Genomic DNA, 26,375 nt, shown 5'->3' with positions numbered 1-26,375 from the left:
AATGATTTGGTATCTTCCTTAGCCGACCTGAGGGAGGCTTGGGGGGTAGGAATGGAGTCATCTTCTCCGTCTCGAAATTTCTTGGTTCACTTTTGCACTTTCCGCACTCCAACTCCCACACGAGTGACTATATATTTGCAATTATAACCCTCCCGATAAAAGGTTATAATAACAACAATTGTCTCTTACCAGTCTTTACCACTTCCCACTACGGATATATCGAGGCACAAAAACATAAAACACCGCAAAAAAAAAAAAAAAAAAAAAAAAAAAAAAAAAGAAAAAAATCGACTAGTCTACGTGAGAGATGTTTACACACTGACACCACAAGGTCCCGGGAGCGACTAAACAGAGTTGCCAAGTGGTGCGTATTGTCTCGTCTAAACGGTACAGACGCTAGCATTAAATAATAGCGAAAATTTTGGTCGGAAATGGGCATTTTTCTTGTGTTTTGAGTTTATCAAAAATTTTAGGCGCCTCTAATTTTGCGCCCAAACTTTCCGGTATCACAGTATGTGTATGTGTATATTATATATATATATATATATATATATATATATATATATATATATATATACATGTAGTATATATATGCAATAAAAACACTAGGAACATGTGTTCACAATTAAGTAACCCCTAAAAAAGTAAACTAACGAAACAGAGTGCTTTCGTATAATTACGTCTTCAGTGCTCATACAAATATATATATATAATATATATATATATACATACATATGCAATAAAACACTAGGAACGAGTTCACAAATGCGTAAGTAACCACTAGGAAAAGTAAACTAACGAAACAGTGCTTTCGTATAATTACGTTTTCAGTGCTGATACAAATATATATATATATATATATATATATATATATATATATATACATATATATATACATATATATAATATAATATATATGCGTGTGTATGTGTGTCAATCCCTTCAATTAGAAAGCCTGGCACTAGAGTATACATGTCCACCCCATTCATTATATTCTAAGGCCATATAGGTGAAGTGGATAACAAGCCTGGATTCTTTGTGGATTCGCAGTCACTTCATAGGTTTGATTTGTGTGCTTGAAATGCTCTTCTTCAGCGCCTACATTGGTAACTCCTAACTTGGATATGTACATGTATTCATACCATTAACAGCCACAAGATCAAGTTAAACTTGTCATACATACCTTCTTTCCCAGTTCACACCATAATGTATTTTATTGAGTTCTGAAAGATTTGTTCATGTGTTTTAGTCCATTTTTTGTATGGCCGGTTTGTGATATTTGGTAAGAGATTTGTGAATCATTGCTGTATCTTTTCTTATATGTAATGAGATCTGGAGATACATAGGTTGAACAGCTGTGGAGACAAACAACCCTTATAGTCTTGTCTCCATATTTAACTACTTCGTCTCGACACATCATCACAAATGCAAACATAAATCATGTAAAGAAATGGAAAATACGTGACATAGAGGAAATGCCTCAGAAATGGAGCATGTGTTTAGTAAGATCAGTGGGGACTAGTCGTGTGATAAATTTTAAAGTAAATAAAGTTTTACAAAGTGCGAAAAGAACTACTACAAATATTCATTAGATAGTAAAAAAGAAATAGAAAAATACACAGGAGAGTTGGAACGAGTTTCGAAGTAAAATACTTCCAGAGGACCAAGTTAGGTTTGCTAATGCACAGTATATTTAGCCGGTAAGAGATAGGAAAAGCATGGGATATTTGGGGTGGTAAATACATTGACATATGTGAAGGACATAAAGGAGAATGTCAAGCATGCAAAAAATATTAGTGTAGGAAAACATTGATAAATAGAAATGTTAGGTTACCTGTTGTAACCATGCACTAGTAAATACGAAGAGCGAGATAAGTCTGTTTTCATGATAAAACAATTTTGTGGGCAATTTCTTTACTTCTAAACCAAAAGTACTATAAAAATTAGTAGTTATGGTGAATGGAGGAAAAGCGAATTTAAATAAAAATACAGAGCTACAGTCCACTGTACAATGCTAATATAGCTCTAGCATGGGGATATATGCGAGAAAATCTAAATCAATAAATTATAATCATTTGCGCCAGAATATATGCCGATCTATAGGAGGGGATGTGTAACAAGTGGGGATGTGGTAAACGCTCACTGTGGGATTGTTCGGGGATTTTGTTTGTGCAAATAAAATATATTAGAAGTTGGTAGGCGAGAGAACAACAATTTAGTTATATGAATGTGGATTTCTATTCTCATGAAGATACTGGTTGATACATTATACTGTAAAAAACAAATGCACATGGAGTATGTCTTAAAAAATCTTATGTGTGAAAGCAATATTTTTTAGTTATCCATGGATTATCCTACTATTTACATTTCTTTTCTTTTCTTTTTACACGAGGAGAGTTGCAGTATAAAATTAGGGGCTTTTTTCATTAAGAATTCAGATCTTTTAATTGGAAATTTGCATTATTTTCTCTCATTAACGCCCTTCTGGATACTTTGGGTTTGGGGTAGAGTCTTGCCGACGACTTAAACTTCCAAATAAGCTCGGAAACTAATTTGAAATATATTGTTATAAATAAGAAGCTCCTAGAGAATGCCTAACCATGCCCAGGTACATATTTGCATTTTTTTGAAACGTTATTTATTTTCACGAGAACATGGTTTAAAACAAATATCTTATCACAAAAGTAGTTTTTGAGGGACTTTTTGACAAAAACATTTGTCGTCCGCTTACATTCCAAAACACAATATACAACGCCATCTCTTGGCATCTGTTCTGATGATGTCATGGTTTGTGAACCAACCCAAGCCAATCAACAGCGTCCTGTTGTGAGAGATGATTCCTTCGGCGATAGTGATATTTTTCCATCGTATTTGAGAGAAATATCGACTCCCTAAATATCTCTGACAACAGGCACGATGTATAGACGGTCCAGCTATAGGCTATCAATTTGAACCGAAATATCTCTGATGAAGTTTTCATATTGGTGCATCAACCTGTGTACATGTTGGTTCGCGAATGCGTCCTTAGGCACAAAAAAATGCAAGGGTATACGTGACGCATTCAGTATTTTTGCAGTATGCTCCTACACAAAATACTATATTGCATGACATTCACATTATGTCTCCTAGATGCTACAAAAGCTTTGTGAACAATGATTTCTACAACGTAATACAAATATTTTTCATCTCGACCCAAGTGTGCCAGTAACAAGATTAATTATGGTGATTTGTTATCATTAAATAAAACATTATTCTTTACACGACAATTTAGATCCACTATTATAGATTGCTTTACATTGTATAAGAACAAAAGCTTCACTGCAAATATCTTAACATATCAATCCATTCCAGCAAATGGCTGGTTTTTTTTTTTTTTGCATATTCCTCTACTGCACGCTCTATCTACTATATTGTTTTATTTTCCCTTTTGTTGTATTTATTCTATGTAATTTCTTCGTCATTCACTTATTCTCTTGGTTTTATTTTCTAAACTTATCTGAGCAATTTAATTAAAAATTCCAAAAACAATATCTCTTATGTTTTGCATAATGCTTAAAAAAGGCCTTTTAACATCGTAAGAGAATGTAGCTCCATCATTTAGCTCGCCGTGTATGTTCTGTACGTGAATTAAATCGCTGTTGCTAGGCGGTTATCATAAGCTTTCTTCTGCCCTTTTCTCTAAGTTCTATTTGTTATTAATATATTACCATTCTCCACCTTTATTCTCCTATTCTTTTCTTCATAATCCAGTATTTTCCTCACTAGTTTTTTCTTCATTTTCATAATTCCTAGATTAGATAGATCCACACGTTCACCAATCATCAAACACAATGACAATGCATGAAGAATGAACACAACTCATGACGTCGCTGCAGACTAGATGGCGACACGAGTCGGTTTTACGAGAATGGCCGAAGCAGACGTCGTTTTGGCGAGTGAATCAGTAATTTCAAATTGCAATAAATAAAAAATGAAAGTTTGCGTGTAATTCACTTAGCTATAATTGACCTTGATAAGTACTAAAAATATGTTCCAGTAAAATTAAACAATTTTAATTTTTAGTGGTTCCAATTTTAGAAAAATAAATGTACTATAGAAAATGAGCGAGGCAGGAGGACAATCGGCGAAACTTTCGGTGTTGTGAATGGCTATCATAATGTCTTGAGTTCCTTCCCTTAGTACCGAAATTCCAATAGCAAACCGCAATGTCATAGTTACCACGCTCTCTATCGAGAGATGGGCAAACTACTAAAATGTGGACAATCTCAATCCACTGAAAAGAGTAAATGCTATCCACTTCCAAAGGTTTTATTGTTATAGGATGATGTCCCTGAGCTAAGATAGACATTCAACGTATTGACTGTTATTACAACATTGAAATGACGCATTGGTTGGAGTGTCGTGGACTAAAAAGTGGAAACAAGGTGGAAAGGTACGCTCTTCTGTCATGACCACTTTTGTTAGCCCCGTTTATTGGACGAGAAGCCACATCCAATATCTCATTAGAGTTACTCAAGCATCATCGCTGCTTACGGAACATCAAGAGCAAGGGACATAAGTGCGAACTTTGATGATAAGAGGAATATTTACTATGAACAGTGACATTAAAAATGACAGTTTATTTAGGTGCGGTTGTGATTTTCCACAGCAGCCCCCGTCAAAAATACATTAACATTTTAGAAATGGCTACAGACGTTACTATTAATTAGCTGTACTTATTTATGGGGTTCAAAATACTCAGAATGATTGGAGCTATCCAATGACAGATAAGAATTGCATCTGTGAAACTGGCACACCACTTTAAATTTACCGATTTTTCCTTAATAAAAATAAGCCAGAACGAAAAATCGTAGGTACCTGCAGACAACACATTTTTGTTTCCCCTGCTCCCAGCATTGGTAACACTTTTGCAAGAGTTTTTACGTTATATGCCGTTGGGTTGTTCTTCATCGCAGTCCCTACAAAAATAAATAAAATCTGACATTATTAATTTACGGTGCTTATTAATGGGGTTAAAAACATTCAGAATGACAGGAGCTATCCCATGATATGTATCTGTGAGACTAGCATTTTTTCCTCATGCTCACTCAGTATGAACACTTAACTTTCAACACCACCACCTGCTACATGCAGATCTGCATGAGGCACAGTGTGGACCCGGCTTAAATCTTTGTGGCTTGTAGTTGACAATGAATGAATAAACTATATTTGAATTCGACACTATTGTACTGTTTTAGTACTGTTCTGTGCTTGAGAGGGCAGGATTGGATGTGGGTATCAGTAGGCCCAGATTCATTTACAAAGTGTTCTCGGTGGTAAAATCCCCCCACATGCTCGGACCCACCTTTGACATTTTCAAAGTGCAAATGTGATTTGGAAAAAGGGATCAAAGTAACACCATATGCGGTCTATTCTCATAACGCGTGTCACTACATAATCCATAGCAGCAGTGTTAAGTGGGTGGCATTTGAGAGGGAAAAAAAAAAAAAAAAAGTCGGATCCCGTGAAAATTGCCAAAAAATGTGGATATTTTTCACAAGAAAATGGATAGTGTCGCGAGGCGTACAGATTCGTTTGTCCGCAAGGGATCTTCCCGCGCAACATGTGACATCATAGAAATTTGTCTATTTTTAGGAACTGTGCGGATCGCTGTTGAATTCAAACTCGAGCACAAATATTCCTCGGTTTCTACAAAACATTTTAGTGGCGGCATGATCTTCACCTCTAGATATTTCTTGGGAAAGGACACTAAAATATAAACTTAGATGCTAGAGATTACATGAAAGAACCCGACTTATGATCCAGCAAACCTGTATATATTTTTTCCTTGAGTAACAGACTACACACACACACACACATATATATATATACATAAGCATATACCCACTCCCACCCTTTCCTCTCATCTGATTTCCTCATGGATGATAGGTCATCTATCTCGCTCATTGCCCTGGGTCAGAAGCAGTGCAGCAAGGCACAGCACATCCATAGCAAGGCCGCTTCGCTTAATCGTCGATCCCCCCTTTTGCAGAAAAACAATAGACGGGGAGAAATCCCTTCGGCCTGCTTCAAAATATCATTCACACTCTAACACCTCTAGCCCACACCCATTCCCTTCCTTACATCTTAGTATCATCTACACACAGCCATTCTCCACTCACCTCTACCCCCTTCCTTCTCAACGCCCCTTTCACCCTATCCATCCATCTCATCCTTGGTTGTCCCTTCATCTTCACTCCATCCACTTCTGCCTTCCACATATCTTACTAATCTATCTACACTCATTCTTGCCTGTGTCCCAAACTATCCCAATACTCTTTCATCAACTCTGTCATCTCCTTTTCCACTACTCTCCTCCTCAGCTTGTTTCTCACTCTATTCAACCTTGTAATCCCTACAATGTTTCTCTGACATTTCAGCTCGTATCTAATTTTTTCCTCTCTGTCTTTCTTGAATTCCATGTCTCTGACCTATACAGTATTGTTGGCACAACCACCCCTTTATATAATCCCTTTACATCCATTCCCAAATGTCTATTTCTCATTAAAAAAAATTAATTCCCAAGGTATTTACTTGCTTCTCTCACTACAATTTACCTCCACTCCCTTTCCTGCCACGTGCGACCCCAAGTACCTAAAGCTATTCACTTCCTCCAATCTCTCTCAGTTAAGACATATTTCCTACTCACTGTCATCCTCTTCCCTTGCACACATCACTTTACTTTTATCCACATTTACCTTCAACATTCCCCTATTGGGTAACTTCCCAAAATCCCTTAATCCCCTCTCCGACTCTGCCATAAGAGCAGTGCCGTCAGCAAACAAGTGGTTCACCTCCCACTTTTCTCTATTTTCTTTAACCATCTCCAATCTGCTGCCCATTATCTTCGCACTTACCTCCCGCACCACCCCCATCATATCCCTGACGCAGTACCACTTTTGCCTCAAACCACTCACTAAAATTCTACACATTTAAGTAAACCCAAAAAGTCTCCCTCTTTACTTTTTTCACTACCATGGCAGTATGTCTCCCATCCCAATTTCACCTTCACCCACACTTTCCCCAAAGACGTTTCACTACAACTTTACACTTACCAGCGCGGCCACTTCTTCCCACCCTCGTCACTCCGAACACTCCCCATCACACCCCCAAACTCCAACTCATCTTTCCCTTTCTGTGAAGTTTCACTCAACGACATTTATTTCTGCACACAAATATACTACTACTACCATTCTCTTTTACTCTCGTCCATGCCACATCCACCTACAATTAATAACTCAATTGCTAGGGTTATAGCTGGAGTTCTACCATTCTTATGCCTCGAATTTTAGTAGAATAGAGAGGGAATTCCTAGTTCCCTCATTCCGACCCATTTAACCGCCTATCTACGGCACGCATGATAGCAATATTCTAATCACTCCTGCTATAGGATCATACATGAGGTAAGTCATGAAAATAGTAGAATAATAATTTCAGGGGGATGGTACAAACGAGGGACTCCATTATTACCAGATACCAGAGCATTATAATTCCTTTACGTGTATATTTGAATTCTGATGAATAATGAGTAGCTCTGGTCCGTAGGTGTGCGCTCAAAAGCACTGACTGTATGTCATATACATACATTACATATACAGTATGTGTGATTCACCACCGTCTTGGATCACGTGTTGAACTCGTGATCGACACCTACCCTTGCTGATGGTAGCTAGCTCACATATAGCCAGATTTCTGGGTAATGCTGTGACCTTACATCCAATTCCTTACCCACCAATGTTGGAGTGCCGGCTCGCAGTGCTGAAAAATGTTCAGCCCTGGGTGGAACTCGAACTAGGATCTCTGAATTATCGGCCGAGAACGGTATCAGTGTACCGTCGAGCTGTGTGTGTAATATGCTTCTGTTGCTGTTCCCTGCGTGCTCAAGTGGCTCTCACCTCAGCGAGTATAGAAATTATGATCTATAATCCAAAGTATAAAATGTGACCTACTTTAAAATGCATAGAAGCACGATCACTATCACCCAATAGTATTCCAATTAACAATGTATGGAAATACATTTTCCTCTGACATGTGCCATCTTCCCACGCAATTTCCAGGACTTACCAAGTTTTTTTTTCCACTGTGTTGGGTTGGTCTTCAATCACTGAAATTGTGGAGGCTTAAAGGTCAGATATCAACAGATATACCATTCGCTAAAAATCATCGTATTGCTCGAAAAAGTACTTTTTAAAAGCATACAAATAAAGTTTTTACCTATTACAGAAGAATTTATTCAGAAAATTCACTTTTAATTGCGCCTCGCATACCACTTTTCCGAAGTCTAGATATTCAGAATAACAATATTGTTTGTTTGGCAACTGTGACGTCATGGAAGTCTTTATATCTGACCTTTAAAGGTCAGATATAAAGACTTCCATAACTTTTTGTATTTACAGTTTAATGTACATAAAAAAAACATACTGGCAGTATTTTATATAATTCCACCGTCTACATCTTATCAAATTTGGCAAAAAACATTTTGTCTTCATTTCATTGCGTCGTCTGCTATTCGAAACATTCCGACCGTGCGCTTCGGGAAAGGTTCGGGGAATTCCGCGTTCGTGACGTCACAGTTGCCAAACAAACAATATTGTTATTCTGAATATCTAGACTTCGGAAAAGTGGTATGCGAGGCGCAATTAAAAGTGAATTTTCTGAATAAATTCTTCTGTAATAGGTAAAAACTTTATTTGTATGCTTTTAAAAAGTACTTTTTCGATTATTTTTAGTGAATGGTATATCTGTTGATATCTGACCTTTAAGCTCGTTCTCAGTATTTACCCCGTCATGACACGTTTTAGCAAGAGGATGGATTTGTTCCAAGATAATTTTCTAAAGTACTAGAGCATTATTATTTTGTGCACTCGAGTATGTATAGGCATGTAGAATGATGTCAAACAGTTGTGACTTCTTGAGACAAGTCATGATGAAACTGCCATAACCTCGAAACAGGACCTTAATTGCAGAACGTAAACATTGCAACCAACGCATAGTGACAACAGTTAATTTGTTTATATTCTGTTAATTACGGTATCATTTCAATGATGTCTGAATATATTTCATTCCATTCACAAGGGTATATATTAAAACAGAACTGTCTGACGGATGTGCACAAGCGCTATATAAAACGCCGAATTCAATGCAACGATCGAAAATTACTGTTGGGCGTCGTTGTTTGACTTCCAGTGATGCTACAACAGTACCTCAATGTCACTGGCCTGGGCAGCAACCCACTACGACATGGGGAGGCTTTCCCTATAAAAATATCTAATAGGAAACAACCAGCATCTGAACTCCCATACAAAACCTCTCGGTGTCCAGGGCATGAAAGCAGAGGCGTCGCGAGGGCAAATGTCCTGGAAAATGTGTGCGGAACTAAATAACAAAATGCCTTGTGACGGTTGTGATATGAAGATTTGACTTCTAATGTTCTGAGAGAAGGGTGAAACCCTCCTACAGTGCTTTCCCTACTGCCATGGTCGAGTGGCAAGCCTTCACCAAGCAGTGGTTCCCAAACTGGGGGAAATTTGAACCTACCAGGGGGAAAATCATTACACTACCTACTAACTAAAAAAATCTCGGATGAATTTTCTCATGTCAGAGAGAGAGAGAGAATGTCTGTTTATCAGTATATATGTACATTTGAAAAATTAGTAAATAGTCACAGTGTGGTTTAACTACTCTTTCCTTCATACACATGAAGGGGGAAATCTGGATGGTTGAACTGGGTGCAGGGGGGAAATGACAGAAAAAAGTTTGGGAACCACTGCTCTAGTCTAGAAAAAAATGTATCTCGAAGCTCGCAATATAAAGGATAAGTTTCACCTCAGCTATGCACATACCATCAAACAGCATTTTATGATGTCAATAGATCTCACATTTATGTAACCACAATCTATGGTCACTGCCAATTCTGGGGCCTGAGCTTTGGAAGTTACGTAATTCAGGGGTGTCCCCTTCATGATTTTATATGTGGAAAACTGTTTTGCCACTCTCATCCCCAAACTGTGATATATAAATCTTAAACTAGTTTTACTTGCACCACCCTTAGTTATTTGAGTTCCATTTCAGCGACAGCACGGGTACAAAATTTTGTTTACAAGGATATCACCCGTGAGCTAAACATGGTCCACCGTGGGCTTTACACAGTCAAACCGTTTGACAAACCTGTAAGGAGGTTTGAAGAGGTGTTAGACGGTCAAACCAAACGATCCAACCTCAGTATGACTCGTGCAGTTGTTAAGCAAAGATGTCTCTTGACCAAGACATACTAATTGTTATTGGTAGTATTAAGGAAAAAGAAAATAAGATCGAAATGGACAAAGGATTGGTTGTTGAAATAGATACCCAAACTCACGTAGGAACTTGCTCAACGATAATTAGAGCCGAACAAACCCTTATTTCTAGATATTCTATTATCATATTCCTTTGTTTTCACCTTCCTGGATGTTCTCTATATTTGTTGATAAATTCCAATAACATCTCCCTCTCATTCCTCTTTCCATTACATTCATCCATATCCATACTTTCGACAGATGTAATTGTTTCCACTCCAAGGTGTGAATGGCTACTGAGGCTTGATGTTTGACCGTCGTTCTCACGGTCAAACTTTGTTGTTGACGTCATGTCGCTTGCAGGCCGCCTACTAAAGTCAGGCTCAGAAAAAAAAAAAAAAACTCGGCCGTTGAAGTGATGTTTGACCATGTGAATTTGGTTGTCAAACACTTTTTTTTTTAACAGTTTGAAGCAAGTCTGGCCGAGTCTGACTTTTGTGGGCGGCGGCATGTAAGCGATATGACGTCAACAGTTTGATCGTGAGAACGACGGTCAATCATCAAACCTCAGTAGCTATTCACACCTTGAAGGAGACAATCTCCTGTCGGAAGTATGGAGGAATACAATGGAGAGGGGTAGGAGGAGCTGTAATTGGATTTTATCCACAAATATAGATAACATCCAGCTTTATGGAAGGTGAAACCGAAGGAATATGCTAATAGCTAGAAATTATATTCAATAAATGAAAGGTATGACACCTAATCTGATCTAAATATGCTGTCCCATCCATTCTCATATAATTACACGTCATCTGGTTCTAATTTTAAATCGACAAGCAAGTTGGTATGTGAATTTTGGTCTCTTTTCAACAACCAATCCTTTGTCCACTTCGTTATTCTTTTCTTTTTCCTTAATATTACCGCTAAACCAATAACAATTAGTATGTCTTGTTCGTGAGGCATTTTGCTTACACTTGCACATGTCATACTGAGGTTGGATCGTTTGGTTTGACCGTCTGACACCTCTTCAAATCTCTCGATAAAGTGTCAAACCGTGTGACCGTATAAATGGTCCTTTATTTGTTCCTCTTACGCCCAACAAAATCAAAGACCTCAGACAGAGAAGCCAACAAGTCCAAGTTCCCTTCATGGGATTGTTGCTAAGGTGACATTTTATTAATAAAGATCCTAAACTGAGGAATTAAATTTCACAAATGCCTACTGGTTTGATATATCAGGTAACAAATGCCATGACTTCTTACACGTCTTCATCTTGTGCATAAATAAATCATCCAGCGCAAATCTACGACAATTCGTTGAAAAATATAATGAATTGCCCTTTGTTCACTCTAAACACCAAAGATCCCATTATGGTACAGCCTGGAAGGACATACAGGAAACTCGACACTTTTCTCGTGGAATTGTGCACCTAAGGAGTTATCACACTGGGCTATTTTTCTCCCCACATTCAACCTCCATTTGAATAACTAGACTGAATTCGCTTACAGAAATCTAAACATCTCGATGAAAAAATTAAAAATATGCTAAACATTCGTATAGACAATATTTGTTCATCTTTCAGCTTTGTTATGGCGGATAGTTTTATATTTGAAGACTTGAAAAAAAAATATTGTAACCGAAGTAGTTTTATTCAAACGAATTCTAACCGTCGGCGCTGAAGTCCGTGAAAGCCCTTAACATTCAGTAAAGGTACAAACGCTTGTCACCACATAACGGTTAAGTTTAGGTGGGTTGATATTTTAATTCAATGGAGGCGATACAAATGTAAAATTCAAGGTTCTACGATTTTATTTACGTTAAAGCTGTGACTGCTGCACCTTGAATTACGTAATTGCGCTTGAATTTGAGTGTCAGCACCAATACTTCATAGCCGATATTTACATCGCCACTTCATCCGTTATGTACCAGTAAGTCCTCAAATAAACAATACGAATACAATTTATTACAAGTTTTTCATCGAAAAATAATCTTTGATATGCCTGAATGTATGTTTACAAAAATGGACATGGATAATATTTCTTTCGTGATATACATTATAATTGCAGGCTGCTGACAAGTTCACAATCTGACCACACGGTAGCGTCCATCCCTATCCTTTGTTAAGAATAGTGCACTTGCACACGGGCGTCAGTGGCAGGGAGACGCGGATCCCCGCCACTGCGTAGTGAGGTTTACCGCACGGTCACAATCCAGCAAAATGACCAGACGACCAACATTTACTAGTCCTGTGTGAACCACCTTATACAATGGTATATTTGATGCACAGATTTACTACAAAGGCTGAACAACGACGATTATCAACTCTGAATTCCTGATACGAGTATGATAATCAAAGGCGGCATGGGAAGTGCTTCTTTCGTTGCAGCAAACCTTCACATGGCGCTAGCGGTTGTTGCTGCGCACATCCAAATAGCGCCCCTGCCTTCCCTTATACTTTCACGTGGGCGTCCGTCGTGCGAGATACACAGCCAATATCATCCTGACAGTTTCGACGATCTTTTTGCTTTATTTTGCGATAGATTTTTTATAGTTTGACTATTTTTAGTACAACCACATAGCCTATTTAGGACTAAGAGCAAGGGTACAATAAATTTAAAGGGGTGGTGTGGGGGGATGGTGCAGTTGCGTCCCTATGCAGCTACACAACCGAAGAGGTTTCTATGCACGAAAGGTACCATACTGATCAACTTATAACCAATCACGAGCCTATAACTGTCCTCCCAGCTTTTCATAGTGATCGATATATTTGTATCAAAGATTGATATACCTTTCCAATACATCTTCGTCACTCAGCAATGCTTCCTTGTTGACTGGAGTGGGCTTGGCTACCTGTTTACTTTGGTAGTCTTACCCAAAATACTCTGTTCACATTTTTAAACATATACAAGTCATTATTAAGCACTGCACCATTCACATGCTCTTCCATTAGTTTCCCAGACTGCATGTCCCCTTCTCCAATAAAATTACATCACACAAAGACACTCGTAAAAGAAAATTCTACTTGCTGGTGCTGAACTTCCTTGTCAAAAGTCCCAGATAGTTTCCCAAGTCATATCCCTTCAGTTCTTTACACGATGTGCAAAGCGGTTACCATTTCCTCCATATTCTTCATAAATGCTTATAAGGGAAATTACTTCGATTACGAATACACAACCTACCTATGCCCAACTCTTCACCAAATTTCGAAGCAAGATTATCCCATCAGAAATATTCTACTTATGTACAAGATCTGCACAGCACAGGTGATCTGAACACGATAACCAACAATTCCATGTGATTCGAAATGTACGAAACCTTAAGTCCAGGTGCATCAAAGCGTCACTATCATTGCACCTGGATCTTTGCTATCCAATAACCAAGTAAGACAGTTACACATAATACAACTTAAGGTGGTTAAGAAAACATGTAAACAAGCTAATATATATTTGGTGCTAGTTTATTTCAATCCTTGTGACTGCAAGGCGAGACTTGACAAACGTCCTTTCATCTCGAGCCAAGCTAAATACAGAATTTTTCGGGACACTACAATGATTACTGTCTGGACATAGTTTAATTACCATGGGCGCCTCTGTGGCTAACAAATATTACTAACTAAACCGAATTAAAGATACAAAGTCATATTATCAATGCCACAGTGTTACTTTATACTGCACAAAGAACAGATTTAACGGCAACTGTCTGCAATACTCATTTAACCTACCAAAAACCTGCCAGATGTTGGCACATGACATTTCAAATACACTGAAGAAGTGACTCTTGACTGGGAATGAATCTTACAAGTCGCGATGTTGAAACTTCTACGAAAAGTTTATAGTACTCCTACTGTCCCGCAGGTGTCAGTCGGCCCTCCCTCGTCCCCACTTGGAGTCCGGGCTAGCCCTGTTATACCCTGCTTAAGAAAAAAAATCTAATAATATATATGGACAGCTGAAATGCAGTATCTTCATGAATAACTCAAAAAGTCATGAAAGGTTTTGTTCATGACCAGTCCCACCTACATCTCACTCTTGCCACCACTCTGGAATTGGCAGTCTTCAGTAAATAGAGGAAATATTAGTATACGTACTGATACAACTGAGTTATGAAGTTGACACTTATGCCTATCTTATCCGCAACGTCATGGCATCCACGTCATCACAACGCATGCTCACACCATACCCCGAATTTCAAGTCGCATGCTCCATTAATGACTGAAATAAATGAATAATGTCTAATTCTGATAAGAGACACATTCAACAGTTACGGGGCGGCAACCCTTGGCAATAAACCGTCCTGTAAAGAAAATGTAACCAGAGAAATAACACTAAGCAACATACTATGGCAACTGCCCTTAAATCAAGAAAGGGAATTAATCACGACTACTTAAGGGTCAAAATAATATACACGGTTAAGAATTAAAAGTAGAAAATTGAATAACCTTCGAGTTGAAGCCATTGTTATGTATGCACTACCGACTCTTCTATCACTTCACGGTCCCAAGTCTTCCAATAGCTATGACATGGCAACACCATTTTCCCCACTAAACCTGTTGGAAAGATGGAAAACTCGTTCATGTCTACCGCAATTGCATAACAATACTGGAGCGACTTTTCAACCTGTGTACGCCCCCACCACGTATAAGTCCACAAATAAAACCCTGAAATAAAATCTGGCTTAACAATGAACTCGGCATTTCCTAAGTGCCTATGGCATACAGTAAGCCACCCAAACTCGAATCAAAATTTATATTATGGCAACTATTGACTGCTAAAACTATCTCCAGCTTTCATGCCTAGGAACAAACTGCGTGTTTGTGTATATACACATTATTATATATATATATATATATATATATATATATATATATATATATATATATATATACACACACACACACACGATCAATATTCAATACTAATACAAATTACTACTGTAGAGTTTCTATTTTATATTTTTTCAACATCTACGTCATATCCACATCACCTACTGCGCATCTTCTGTAATGCCCACACAGCATTGAAAGATTTAAGGTTTTCTTACCTCTATAAGCAACAGTACTCCATTCCTCAGTTCGACGTGTGGCAAACCTCGTACTTGTAGCTTCATCGTGCTAAAGAAACAGCTGTAAGCTTTTGAAAATAACAAGTCTACCAACAAAAATTAAGTGCGACAAGCTTCGTGGCTCTTCTCTTCCCAGTGCTCCTGCCTTCTCCGCACTCCGCAGTCAGCTGATTCGAGAGGCGTTCAGCGGTTGCTCCCACATATGACCTACTTAGTATGTAGTTGCGTTCGATTCTATCATCTTTCGGCATCGTTATTTTCCCTATATATATAATATACATATATATCTTTAATATAAATACCCACTAAATATGTGCACTGGTATCTAATACGTTTGCAATGTATTCTTCGGCCTATTAATATCTTTTCAATATCCTACATGGTAACAGTGTGCAGAAAATACCGACACGACTAGTAGAAACGGACGACAGGGGAAGGGAAGCTTCCTATTGGCTGGCGAGACCGTGTGCTGGTCCTTTGTTCCGCTCACACTGCGTCCTGATTGGTCGAGGAGGTGGAACAGTCTAGAAAATGAAAGTCAATATGGTGCTACTCACAATGCGCATTGAGACACGTACCATTCAGACTCGATATATATAATGCAAAAATATACGTTTAATAGATGAACAGCACTACAAGGAGATGAAGACAGTATATACATGCTAAAACAAGTATTTTAAGGTGCAAGGCTATTGGCATTTCCTGAATCCATTGTGATTCGACAATTTCTTTGTTAGAAACTTGCCACGGTGGATACAGCTGTATTCCAGAATTATTGTATTTTGTTTAATGAATCTCAAAACCTGAGCATTGAAGGGAAATGCGAATATCAGTTTAGAAAACTAAATATGTTGTGACAAATGAAGCAATGAGCTTGTTAAATTAGATATCCAACAGGGCGTTTACGTACCATAATTCTAAGCAATTTCAAGCTGGGTGGCGCGAGCAACAGCAGCTCAAATCAAACCATGTCACAACATTCGTGGTTTCCGTTCGTCTTATATCAATGCACCCTTGTTCAAGCAAACGAACTAAAATTTAACATACCCATACAAATGGTAATGCATATAAACCACTACAAGGGTGACGCAAACAAGGTAATCATATTAAGACAACACGGCAGGATTCACGGTAATGGATTTAAACTGGGCAAATTTAGATTTAAGACGGAAATAGGCAAGAGTTGGTTTATAAATAGGGTGGTCAACGAATGGAATAGACTTAGTAACCATGTAGTGAGCACTGAAACTATCGATTGTTTTAAGAAACGGTTGACAAATTTATGGATGGGGACGAGATGTGGTAATGGAAAACTGCCTAGTGTCGGCCTTATGGTCTCTTCCAGTCTCCTTCATTCTTATGTTCTTAAATCTGGGACAATGGAAAAATAAGAGGACACAAAAAGAAACTCAAAAAGGATAACTATAGAAGAGATCTGAAGAAAAATAGCTTCCCACATAGAGTACTGGATACCTGGAATAATTTAGATAAAGAGTGTGCAAACACTATTCAAGATTTTAAGAAAAAACTTGATGCTGAAAGATACTAAGATGGGTCATTAAGAGCACAGCTCCCTTCCCGTATAATACAACTAGGTAAATACACACACACACACACACATATATATATATATATATATATATATATATATATATATATATATATATATATATATATTATATTTGCATAAACGCTGTCATTTTCAATGTTCTGTAGAAGATCTATTTCCCTCTTTTACAAATATATATACATGTATATAAATACCCTGTATATATATATATATATATATATATATATATATATATATATATATATATATATATATATATATATATATATATATATATATATATATATATCGATAATTTTATGACAGTTGCATGCAGGATTTGAACCCACTGCTATCGGCCACTTGTAAGATACCTTCACAGAGCCTTAGCCAACTACACCAACAGACAAGTGTCTGTTGGTGTAGTGGGCTAAGGCTCTGTGAAGGTATCTTACGAGTGGCTGATAGTAGTGGGTTTGAATCCTGCATGCGACTGTCGTAAAATTATCGGATTGATGTCGTTGTTACTAGCGAATTTCTCTCATATATATATATATATATATATATAATGTATAAATACACACACATATACATATATATCCAAAGGGCATTTTCCCCTTTACAAATGAGGTAGCCAAAGTCAAAAAGCATAAATCCATTCCACACACTCCCCTTCCGTTCGCCACCCCTCCATCCCTCTTTTCTTGGCTTCTCCTGGATGATGGGTCATCCCTACATCTTGCCCATTGCCCTGTGTCAGAAGAAATGCAGGAAGACATATCACATCTACAGCAAGGCCACTTAATCTATTTGGCACCCTCCCCTCTCCGACCCCTCATCCAGAGAGAAGACGGGGAGAAATCTTTTTGGGCTGAGTCAAAATATCATTCACATATAACCACTCCCTAATCACCCCGTCCCCCATTCTGTCTTCTCCCTTCCTTCCTCAACAGACATCCCCCTCTTTCATAATGCCCCTTTTATCCCCATCCATCCATCACATCCTTAGTTGCCCCTTCAGGTTCACTCCATCCACCTCTGCTTTCCACACTTCTTTTACTACTCTTTCTTCACTTATTCTTTCCATGTGTCTAAATCAGTGGTTTCCAACTGGTGTGCCGTGGCACCAAAGAGTGCCGTGAGATCAACTGAGGGTGCCGCCAAAAATCAGGGTAAAATAATTTTCAAATTACCAACTCTCTCTGTCATCCATTTTTGTTCATTAAAACAGCATCAGTGTAAAGATTAATATTCTTATATTATCCAGGGACAAAATTTTGTTACACTGATGTTGAATCAATAAAATACTGACAAACTAGAATTTAGATTTTCTAATAAGGTGCCAGGGACTTCTGAAAGGCTTGGCAAGGGTCCCTCAAGCCCGAAAAGGTTGGGAACCACTGGTCTAAACCATCCCAATACTTTTTCATCAACCCTATCTTCCAACTCCTTTTACACCCTGCTCTCCTCCTCACCTTGTTTCTCACTCTATCCAGCCTAGTATCCCCTACTATACTTCTTAGACATTTAATCTCAAAACACATTTTAAACCTTGACTTTAGCAAAGCGTTCGACAAGGTGCCACACCAGAGACTACTAAATAATATCAAAGCCCATGGCATAGGAGGAAAAGTATTAGAATGGATTAGTAACAGAAAACAGCGGGTCACCATGAATGGAATAAAATCTAGGTGGGACAATGTTACTAGTGGGGTCCCCCAGGGCTCAGTTTTGGGTCCCTTATTGTTCATTATGTACATAAACGACTTAGACGATGGGATAAATAGTAATGTTAGTAAGTTTGCGGACGACACTAAAATAGGACGCCTAATTAGGTCAGGAGACGATGCAGAGATTCTGCAGGATGATCTTAATAAATTGTTAACATGGTCGGTGAAATGGCAAATGAACTTCAATATCTCTAAGTGTAGCATGTTAAACATAGGGCTACACAACCCCGAAAATAGATACATCTTAGATAACACGTTTTTAGAAAAATCTGAGTGCGAGAGGGACTTGGGAGTTCTGGTGAGTCCGGACCTTAAAACCAGGAAGCAGTGCATTAGTGCCAGAAATAAAGCTAACAGAGCATTAGGTTTCATTGCTAGGATGGTAACGAATAGAAGTGCAGAGGTAATTATTAAACTCTATCCAGCGATAGTTAGACCCATCCTCGACTATGCGGTACAGTTTTGGTCTCCGTCCTACAGAATGGACATAAATTCACTAGAATCAGTACAGAGAAGAATGACCAAAATGATACATGGACTCGGAAATTTGCCTTACGAAGAGAGGCTTAGGCACCTAAACTTACACTCTCTGGAAAGACGCAGAGTACGGGGTGATCTAATAGAAGTGTTCAAGTGGATCAAAGGCTTTAACAAGGGTAATGCAAACAAGGTCATCATAATAAAACAACAGGGCAGGACTCGCAGTAATGGGTATAAACTGGACAAATTTAGATTTAAGAAGGAAACAGGGAAGAATTGGTTTACTAATAGGGTGGTCGATGAATGGAATAAATTTAGTAACCATGTAGTAAGCGCTGAAACTATCAGTTGTTTTAAAAAACGATTAGACAACTTTATGGATGGGGACAACAGGTAGTGATGGATTCGGAGCTGCCTAACGTAGGCCTTATGGTCTCTTGCAGTCTCCTTTATTCTTATGTTAAACACTTCCTCTCTTATGTTCCATGTTTATAGTGCTGTTGGCACAATCATCCCTTCATACAATCTCCTCTTAGCATCTATTCATAAATGTCTATTTCTCATGACACTTTTTAATCCCCAAAGGCATTTACTTGCTTCTCTCAATCTACATTCTAACTCCACTTCTCCCTTTCCTGCCACATTTGCACTAAAATATCTAAATCTATCCACTTCCTCCAGCCTCTCTCCCTTAATACTCGCTTCCAGTTTGCTGCTATCCTCTCCCCTTGTTGTTGTTGTTGTTGTTGTCGTTCCCTAGACTGTCTGTCCGAGCAGTCCCGTCTCCCCAAGGAAGGCCACAGCCGAAACTGGGTTTTCCCACAAATCCTTTATAGAGTGTATGTTGTGTTGTTTGCGTGCATGGTTGTGTATAATGCAGTCTTCCATTATGTGTTGTATGGTATGGGGTGAAGTGTTACATCCTGGGCAGCTGTTCACAACACAGTCGTCCAGCCTCTTCTGGTAGCTTAGAAGTGCTGGGTGGTGACCGCATCGCAGTCTGGCCAAGTGGACTCTGTCCTTTCGTGGGAGAGAGGATTCAGAAGGGTGGATATCAGGGGGTCTGGCATGCAGCAGTGTGTTGTCTTTCAGTGTGTTAATGGAGCGGTGAGTGATATGATTATGAATATGTTTTCGGAGGCTGGTATTTGGTGGTTGTGGAGGAAGAGAAGAGAGTATCTGTGCGTAATAAAGGTCTTTGGGTGTATTTTTAATGTTTCTTGGTGTGTGTGGGTGTTCTGCTATATAGTGTAGCGGGTGTGATGTGTTTGTGGTGGCTGCAGCAAGTGTTTGTGTGCCTCTCATGTCGAGGTGGTCCTTGACTTTGAGGACTTTTGTTTCATGGTGTAAATGGTCTGTAGGTGTTGTATTTGTGCAGCCTGTAATTGTTTTTAGGGCTTTGTTTTGTATGATTTGAAGGGTGTTGTGGTGTGTCTCACTGAGATTAGGAGCCCATGCAGGACTCGCATAATTCATCACTGAGCGTATGCATTGTTTGTATATTGTTATATTAGTTTCTTTGTTTTGTCCAAATGTTGTTCCAGTGATTGACTAAAGTGCGTTAAGTCTAGGTGTGCATTTGTTTTTTATGTTTGTGAGGTGTTGTTTGAAAGACATGGATGTATCGTATGTTACACCAAGAATTTTCGGTGTGTTTGTGTGTGGTATTAGAGTGTTGTTGATGTAGAGATGAGGTATGTATTTGTGTTCTTTTGTCCAGTTGGTGAGAAGTGTTGCTGTAGATTTGGTTGGAGCTATTTTGAGTCTGTTTGTGATGAACCATGTGTTGAGTGTGTCAAGGTAAGGCTGGATTATTTCTGCAGCTTTGTCTGTGTTACGATGTGTGCATGTGATTGTTATGTCATCTGCGTAGGAAGAGATTTGTATTTCTGAGGTGTCTGGCGTGGGTAAGTCATGCATGTATAGATTAAATAATGTGGGGGATAGAACTGAGCCCTGTGGTACTCCGTTCTTAATGTTTCTGATGTGCGATGATTGGCCATTATATGACACATGAGCATTCCTGCCTGCCAGATAATTGGCCAGCCATCTTTTGGTGTTATTGTGCATGTCTGTGTTATATATTTTATTTGTTAGGTTGTGGCAGGGGATAGCATCAAAAGCTTTACTAATGTCCAATGTTATAAGAAGTGTTCTGTGGTGGGGCCTATCTGAATTGATGCCATCTAAAATTCTTTGTGTGAGGTTTGTCAGAAGAGTGTTTGTGGAGTGTAGTGGCCTAAAACCGTGTTGTGAGTCAGCAAGGGGAATATATGGTGTGACAAGTTTAAGTATTAGGCGTTCAATGACTTTAGAGGGGGTGCAGAGAAGTGTGATTGGGCGGTGCGATGTTGGGATTGTTGGGTCTTTGTTCGGTTTTGGAATGGTGATTATTTTACCATGCTTCCAGATGTCGGGTATAGTGTTGTGTGAATAGCTGTAGTTTGCAATGTTTGTGAGTGCGTGTATACCTTGTGGTCCAATGTGTTTTAGGTGGATGTTGCTTATGTTATCAGGGCCACAGGCAGATGAGTGCTTGAGATTATGCATTATGAGTTTTGTCTGACTGTCTATGAAGGGTGTATAGTCTGAGTCTGTGGGAAAGTCTTTCTTACGTCGAATGGTGCGTCGGTCGTCAGGGTGAGATGTAAGATGGCTTGTCTGTGCAAAATGACGTATGAGTGCGTTTGCTTGTTGTCTGTTTGAGGGTAGATTATCTGTTGTTGTGATTATTGCTGCGTGAGAGCTTGTAGTGTTAGTGTTGGATAGTGTGATGCTGTTGAGTGTTTTGTACAATTTGCTGGTGTTTGTTTTGTGATCAAGTGTATTGATAAAGTTTTGCCAATTTTGTGTTTTTTGTTCATGTATTTTATTGGCAATCACAGTGTTTAGTGTTTGTATTTGGTCTGCTATGTTTTGAGGGATAGGTGTGGGGGTATCGTGTTTAAGTGTGTCACGTTGTCTGATGAGGCCTTGGATTTCTGGTGTGAAGTTGGGGTTGTGTGATTTTCTGTTGCCTCTAGGGATGTATCTCTTGTCTGCATTTTGTATGATTGTATTGAAAGCGTGCACAGCATTGTTTATGTTTGTGATTGGTGTACTGTTAAGTGTTTCAAAATGTTGTTCTGTCTCTTCAATAAAAGCTTCCCAGTTAGCTCTCTTGTAATTGGTGTAAGTGTGTCTGTGGCCAGCTGGGGTGCATCTTGTTTTGGTGGTGATGATGATTGGAAGGTGGTCAGAGCCAAGGGCTCTGACCACTCTCCATGATGTTGTTGGGGTTAGGCAGGGGGAGCAAAAGGTGATATCAGGAGAGGAGGGAGTGTAGAGGGCTTGGTATGGGATATGTGTATGATTATGCGTGTTGTTCATGATAGTCAATGAGTCGAATTGAGTCTGTATATCAAGCCCTCTGTCTGTGTCAGGGTTGTCGACATACCAGGCAGACGACTTGGCGTTGAAGTCGCCACCCATGATCAGGTTGGGGATTGAGGTTAGTTGGCTAAGTTGAGGTCTGAAGGTGTTTGGAACTGTGGGGGATGATTGGGGGGGAATGTATATGTTAACTATTGTCAGTGTTGAATTGTTGCCTGTGCGGATTCGAATGGATTGGGTTTCTGTTGTGTTATCTGTGGTAGGGAGGAGAATTTTGGTTGTGGCACTTGTGTCCACAAAACAGATGGAGTGGTGGATCAGGGTGATGAGTCCACCACCATTGCCGTCAGTCCGGTCTTGTCTGATGGTGGTGTAATTATGAAATGATGGTGTTTTGTGTGAGTGTCTTAGTTTTGTTTCTTGTAAAATTGCAATGTGTATGTTGTGTTGTTTAAGAAAGTGTTCAAGTTCATGTTTTTTAGTGTTAATACCGTCAATGTTGTGTTGTAATATGTTGATGTTGTGTGTTTTGTATGTGTTGTATGTTGCCGTTTGGGGTTGAGGTTGGGGTGGTAGTGGGGAAGGTGTAGGATCTGGGTCAGAGGGGGGGAAAGGAGAGATCGGGGACAAAGGAAGGGGAGTACTAATCGGGGGTAAGGGCAAAGGGAAATTGGGAGTGGGTAAGGGTGTTGGCTGTGGTTGGGGAGGTGGGAGTGGGGTTACTGGAGGGCAGGTAGAACATGTCCAAGTGTTTGTGTATTGGTTTGTGTCAGCAAGTGTTGTACAAGTGAGGTGGGCCCAGTTTTTGCACATATTGCACTGAACTGAGCCCTTTGTCTGTCTGCTCGAAGTAATGGGTTTAGAGCATGTTGGGCATGTGTATTTTGTGGTGGGCCCAGGATTGCTCTCTACATCTCCGGCTAAAAGTAGAAGTACATTTCATCACCTTACTTTTATCCACTTATCTTCAACTTCCTCCTTTTGCACACACACACAATATACAATTGGAACAAAGGAAGTGAAGAAAGTGAGATCTGAAAAAGACCTGGGGGTAATTTTCTCAAATAACTTGCTTGGATCAAAAAAGGTGGCTTTTACCTATTTAAAAAAAAAAAAAAAAAAAAAAAAAAAAAAAAAAAAAAAAAGAAAAAAAAAAAAAAAAAAAAAAAAAAAAAAAAAAAAAAAAAAAAAAAAAAAAAAAAAAAAAGGTCACACTAAAGGCCTAGACTGGAGTATGCTGCGACACTATGGTCTCACAGTGCCAAAAAGAATATAAAGAAAATTGAAAGAATCCAGAGAGCAACCATGAAAATGACCCCAGCACTTTCAAACCTGTCATCTGAGAGACTGGCTAAATTGAAATTACCAACTTTGGAACAAAAAAGGAAAAGAGATGACCTACTGTCTATCTATAGAATCATGAAAGGCCTGGAAATCCTTGATAGAGAGGACTTACTAAATTGGGACAAGAGAAACACAAGAGGACATGGAAAAAAATATATATATATTACATATATACATATATATATGTATATACATACATATATATATATATATATTATATATAAATGAAAAAAAATATATATATATATATATATATATATATATATGCACAGAGTGGTAGACATCTGGAACAAACTGGACAAAACAAGTGTGTGCAAAAACCATACACGAATTTAAGAGCAAACTAGACACCGAGATATAAGGGCAGAACACCATGAGCGTTGCTCCCCTTCCCGTAAGATACAACTATGTAATTACACACACACACACACAAAAAGCCTTTGACAAAGTACCACACAGAAAACTACTAAAAAAACTGGAACACATAGGAGGAATACAGGGAAACCTACTAAAATGGATAGAGGACTTTCTGACTGGTAGAAAGATGAGAGTAGTGCTCAGAGAAAAATATTCAGACTGGAAAGAGGTGATCAGTGGAGTACCGCAAGGATCTGTGCTGGCACCAATAATGTTTGCTATCTATATGAATGACATGGATGAGGACGTGAACTGCTACATGAGCTTCTTTGCCGATGACGCCAAACTGCTAAGGAAAATAGAAACTGATGAGGACTGTGAAGCACTGCAAGAAGACCTAAATAGGGTATGGAACTGGAGTCAGAAATGGGAAGTGGACTTTAATACTAAGAAGTGTAGCATAATGGAGTTTGGAAAAAGCAAAAACAGAATATCAGGAAAATATACAATTGGAACCAAAGAAGTAAAGAAAGTAGGATCCGAAAAAGATTTGGGAGTAATTATCACGAACGACTTGTACTATGATATACAGATTAACAAAATTGTTGGGGAGACTTACAACTTGCTAAGATCAATAAAAGTGGCGTTTACATACTTGGACGAAGACATGATGAAAAAAATATTGGTTACATTGATAAGGCCTAGATTAGAGTATGCAGCGACATTGTGGTCCCCCAGTACCAAAAAGAATATAAAGAAAATAGAAAGAATCCAAAGAGCAGCTACAAAAATGGCACCTGCACTAGCAAACCTATCATACGAAGAGAGATTGGCTAAACTGGAGTTACCGACACTGGAGCAAAGAAGAGAGAGAGGTGACCTATTGACCATCTACAGAATCATGAAAGGCACAGAGGTACTCGATAGTGAGAACTTACTTAACTGGGACAAAAGAAACACAAGAGGACATGGAAAGAAAATAAAAAAACATAGCTATAGAAGAGAACTGAAGAAAAACAGTTTTCCTCATAGAGTTTTGGACACTTGGAACAAACTGGACAATGAAATAGTATGCGCAAAAACCATTCATGAGTTTAAAAACAAACTAGACACTGCAAGATACAAAGGCGGGACAACACGAGCATAGCTCCCCTTCCCGCAAAATACAACTAGGTAAATACAACTAGGTAAATATATAAATATATACTGTACTACCTCTCATTAATGGACTAATAGGGGGGTAACGGTGTCCATTGATGTGAATAATCCGTTGATTTGGAGTGGTTTTTGGGTGGCATAGTGACTGCACAGCACTAGACAACAGCACCAAAAACACCGAAAACACTACAAATTAATGTCCGTTAATGAGAGGTAGTACTGTATATATATATATATATATATATATATATATATATATATATATATATATATATATAATGACATAAAATGTTGTAGATAAGAACATGATGACAATTCTCCTTTTTCTTATCAACTTATTCAAAACAGCAAACAAGGCAATGTAATTCAAGAGGCAATCTATGTAGAAGACCAGGAAAGGGCATTGTGACACTGAGGCAGAGTAGTCAAACTAGTAGATATTTTTGTATCAACATTTCAAATTTACACAATTCCATTTTCAAGGCAGAATGGTCTATTCATTACTTAGAACAGACCAGCTGCTTGTGTGGGATTGATTTTTTATCTAATTATTATTATTATTTTCATTTATCTATTTATTTTTTTGAGGGGAAGAGAAATCCACAGGAAAATGAAGTGATAGTCGAGTATAAAACGGGGCTATTCCCACTATCGCAGTATTAACAGATACTAGGATGTACACAGGGAAGTGTCACTTAGCATGACCACTGGAGAGGTAACAAATTAACGGAGAATGAGTATGGTCATATTTGGGAGGAAAGGTTATTCACCTCACACAACAGACAAATGATCACCATGCCATGGAATGGACAACTGATTACCTATGCTGTAGGGTGGATAAGTTGATATTACTTATATGGAAATGTGCGATCAAAACTTTGTAAGAAGGGAGAATTTAGAGATCTTAAAGTTAGATATAAATGTCGGAGTTGCAGTGTTTGATATCACTTTGAGTATCGCAAGTCTACTGTAGTCTCTTTCAGTGGCAACAATGGAAGTGTAAATGTCCTT

The 26,375-nt window shown here is 38.6% G+C and overlaps 1 protein-coding gene and 1 long non-coding RNA gene across 2 annotated transcripts in view; both read right to left on the bottom strand.

Annotated features, from left to right (window-relative positions):
• The window catches only part of heca (hdc homolog, cell cycle regulator), a 124,689-nt gene that overhangs the window by 51,399 nt on the left and 46,915 nt on the right, over positions 1–26,375 (bottom strand). The window lies entirely within an intron of this gene.
• LOC143017838 (uncharacterized) lies at positions 925–15,378 on the bottom strand. Its single transcript, XR_012965704.1, has 3 exons — positions 15,354–15,378; positions 14,752–14,859; positions 925–4,958 (listed from the first exon to the last, which is right to left on the bottom strand). It is a non-coding gene; the product is annotated as an uncharacterized LOC143017838 (long non-coding RNA).

Source organism: Oratosquilla oratoria, chromosome 33, assembly GCF_046742065.1.
Source record: "Oratosquilla oratoria isolate Oo_2021 chromosome 33, ASM4674206v1, whole genome shotgun sequence".
NCBI lineage: Eukaryota > Metazoa > Arthropoda > Malacostraca > Stomatopoda > Squillidae > Oratosquilla > Oratosquilla oratoria.
Note: the sequence above shows the minus strand (reverse complement) of the source record. Positions and strands in the feature narration are given on the sequence as shown.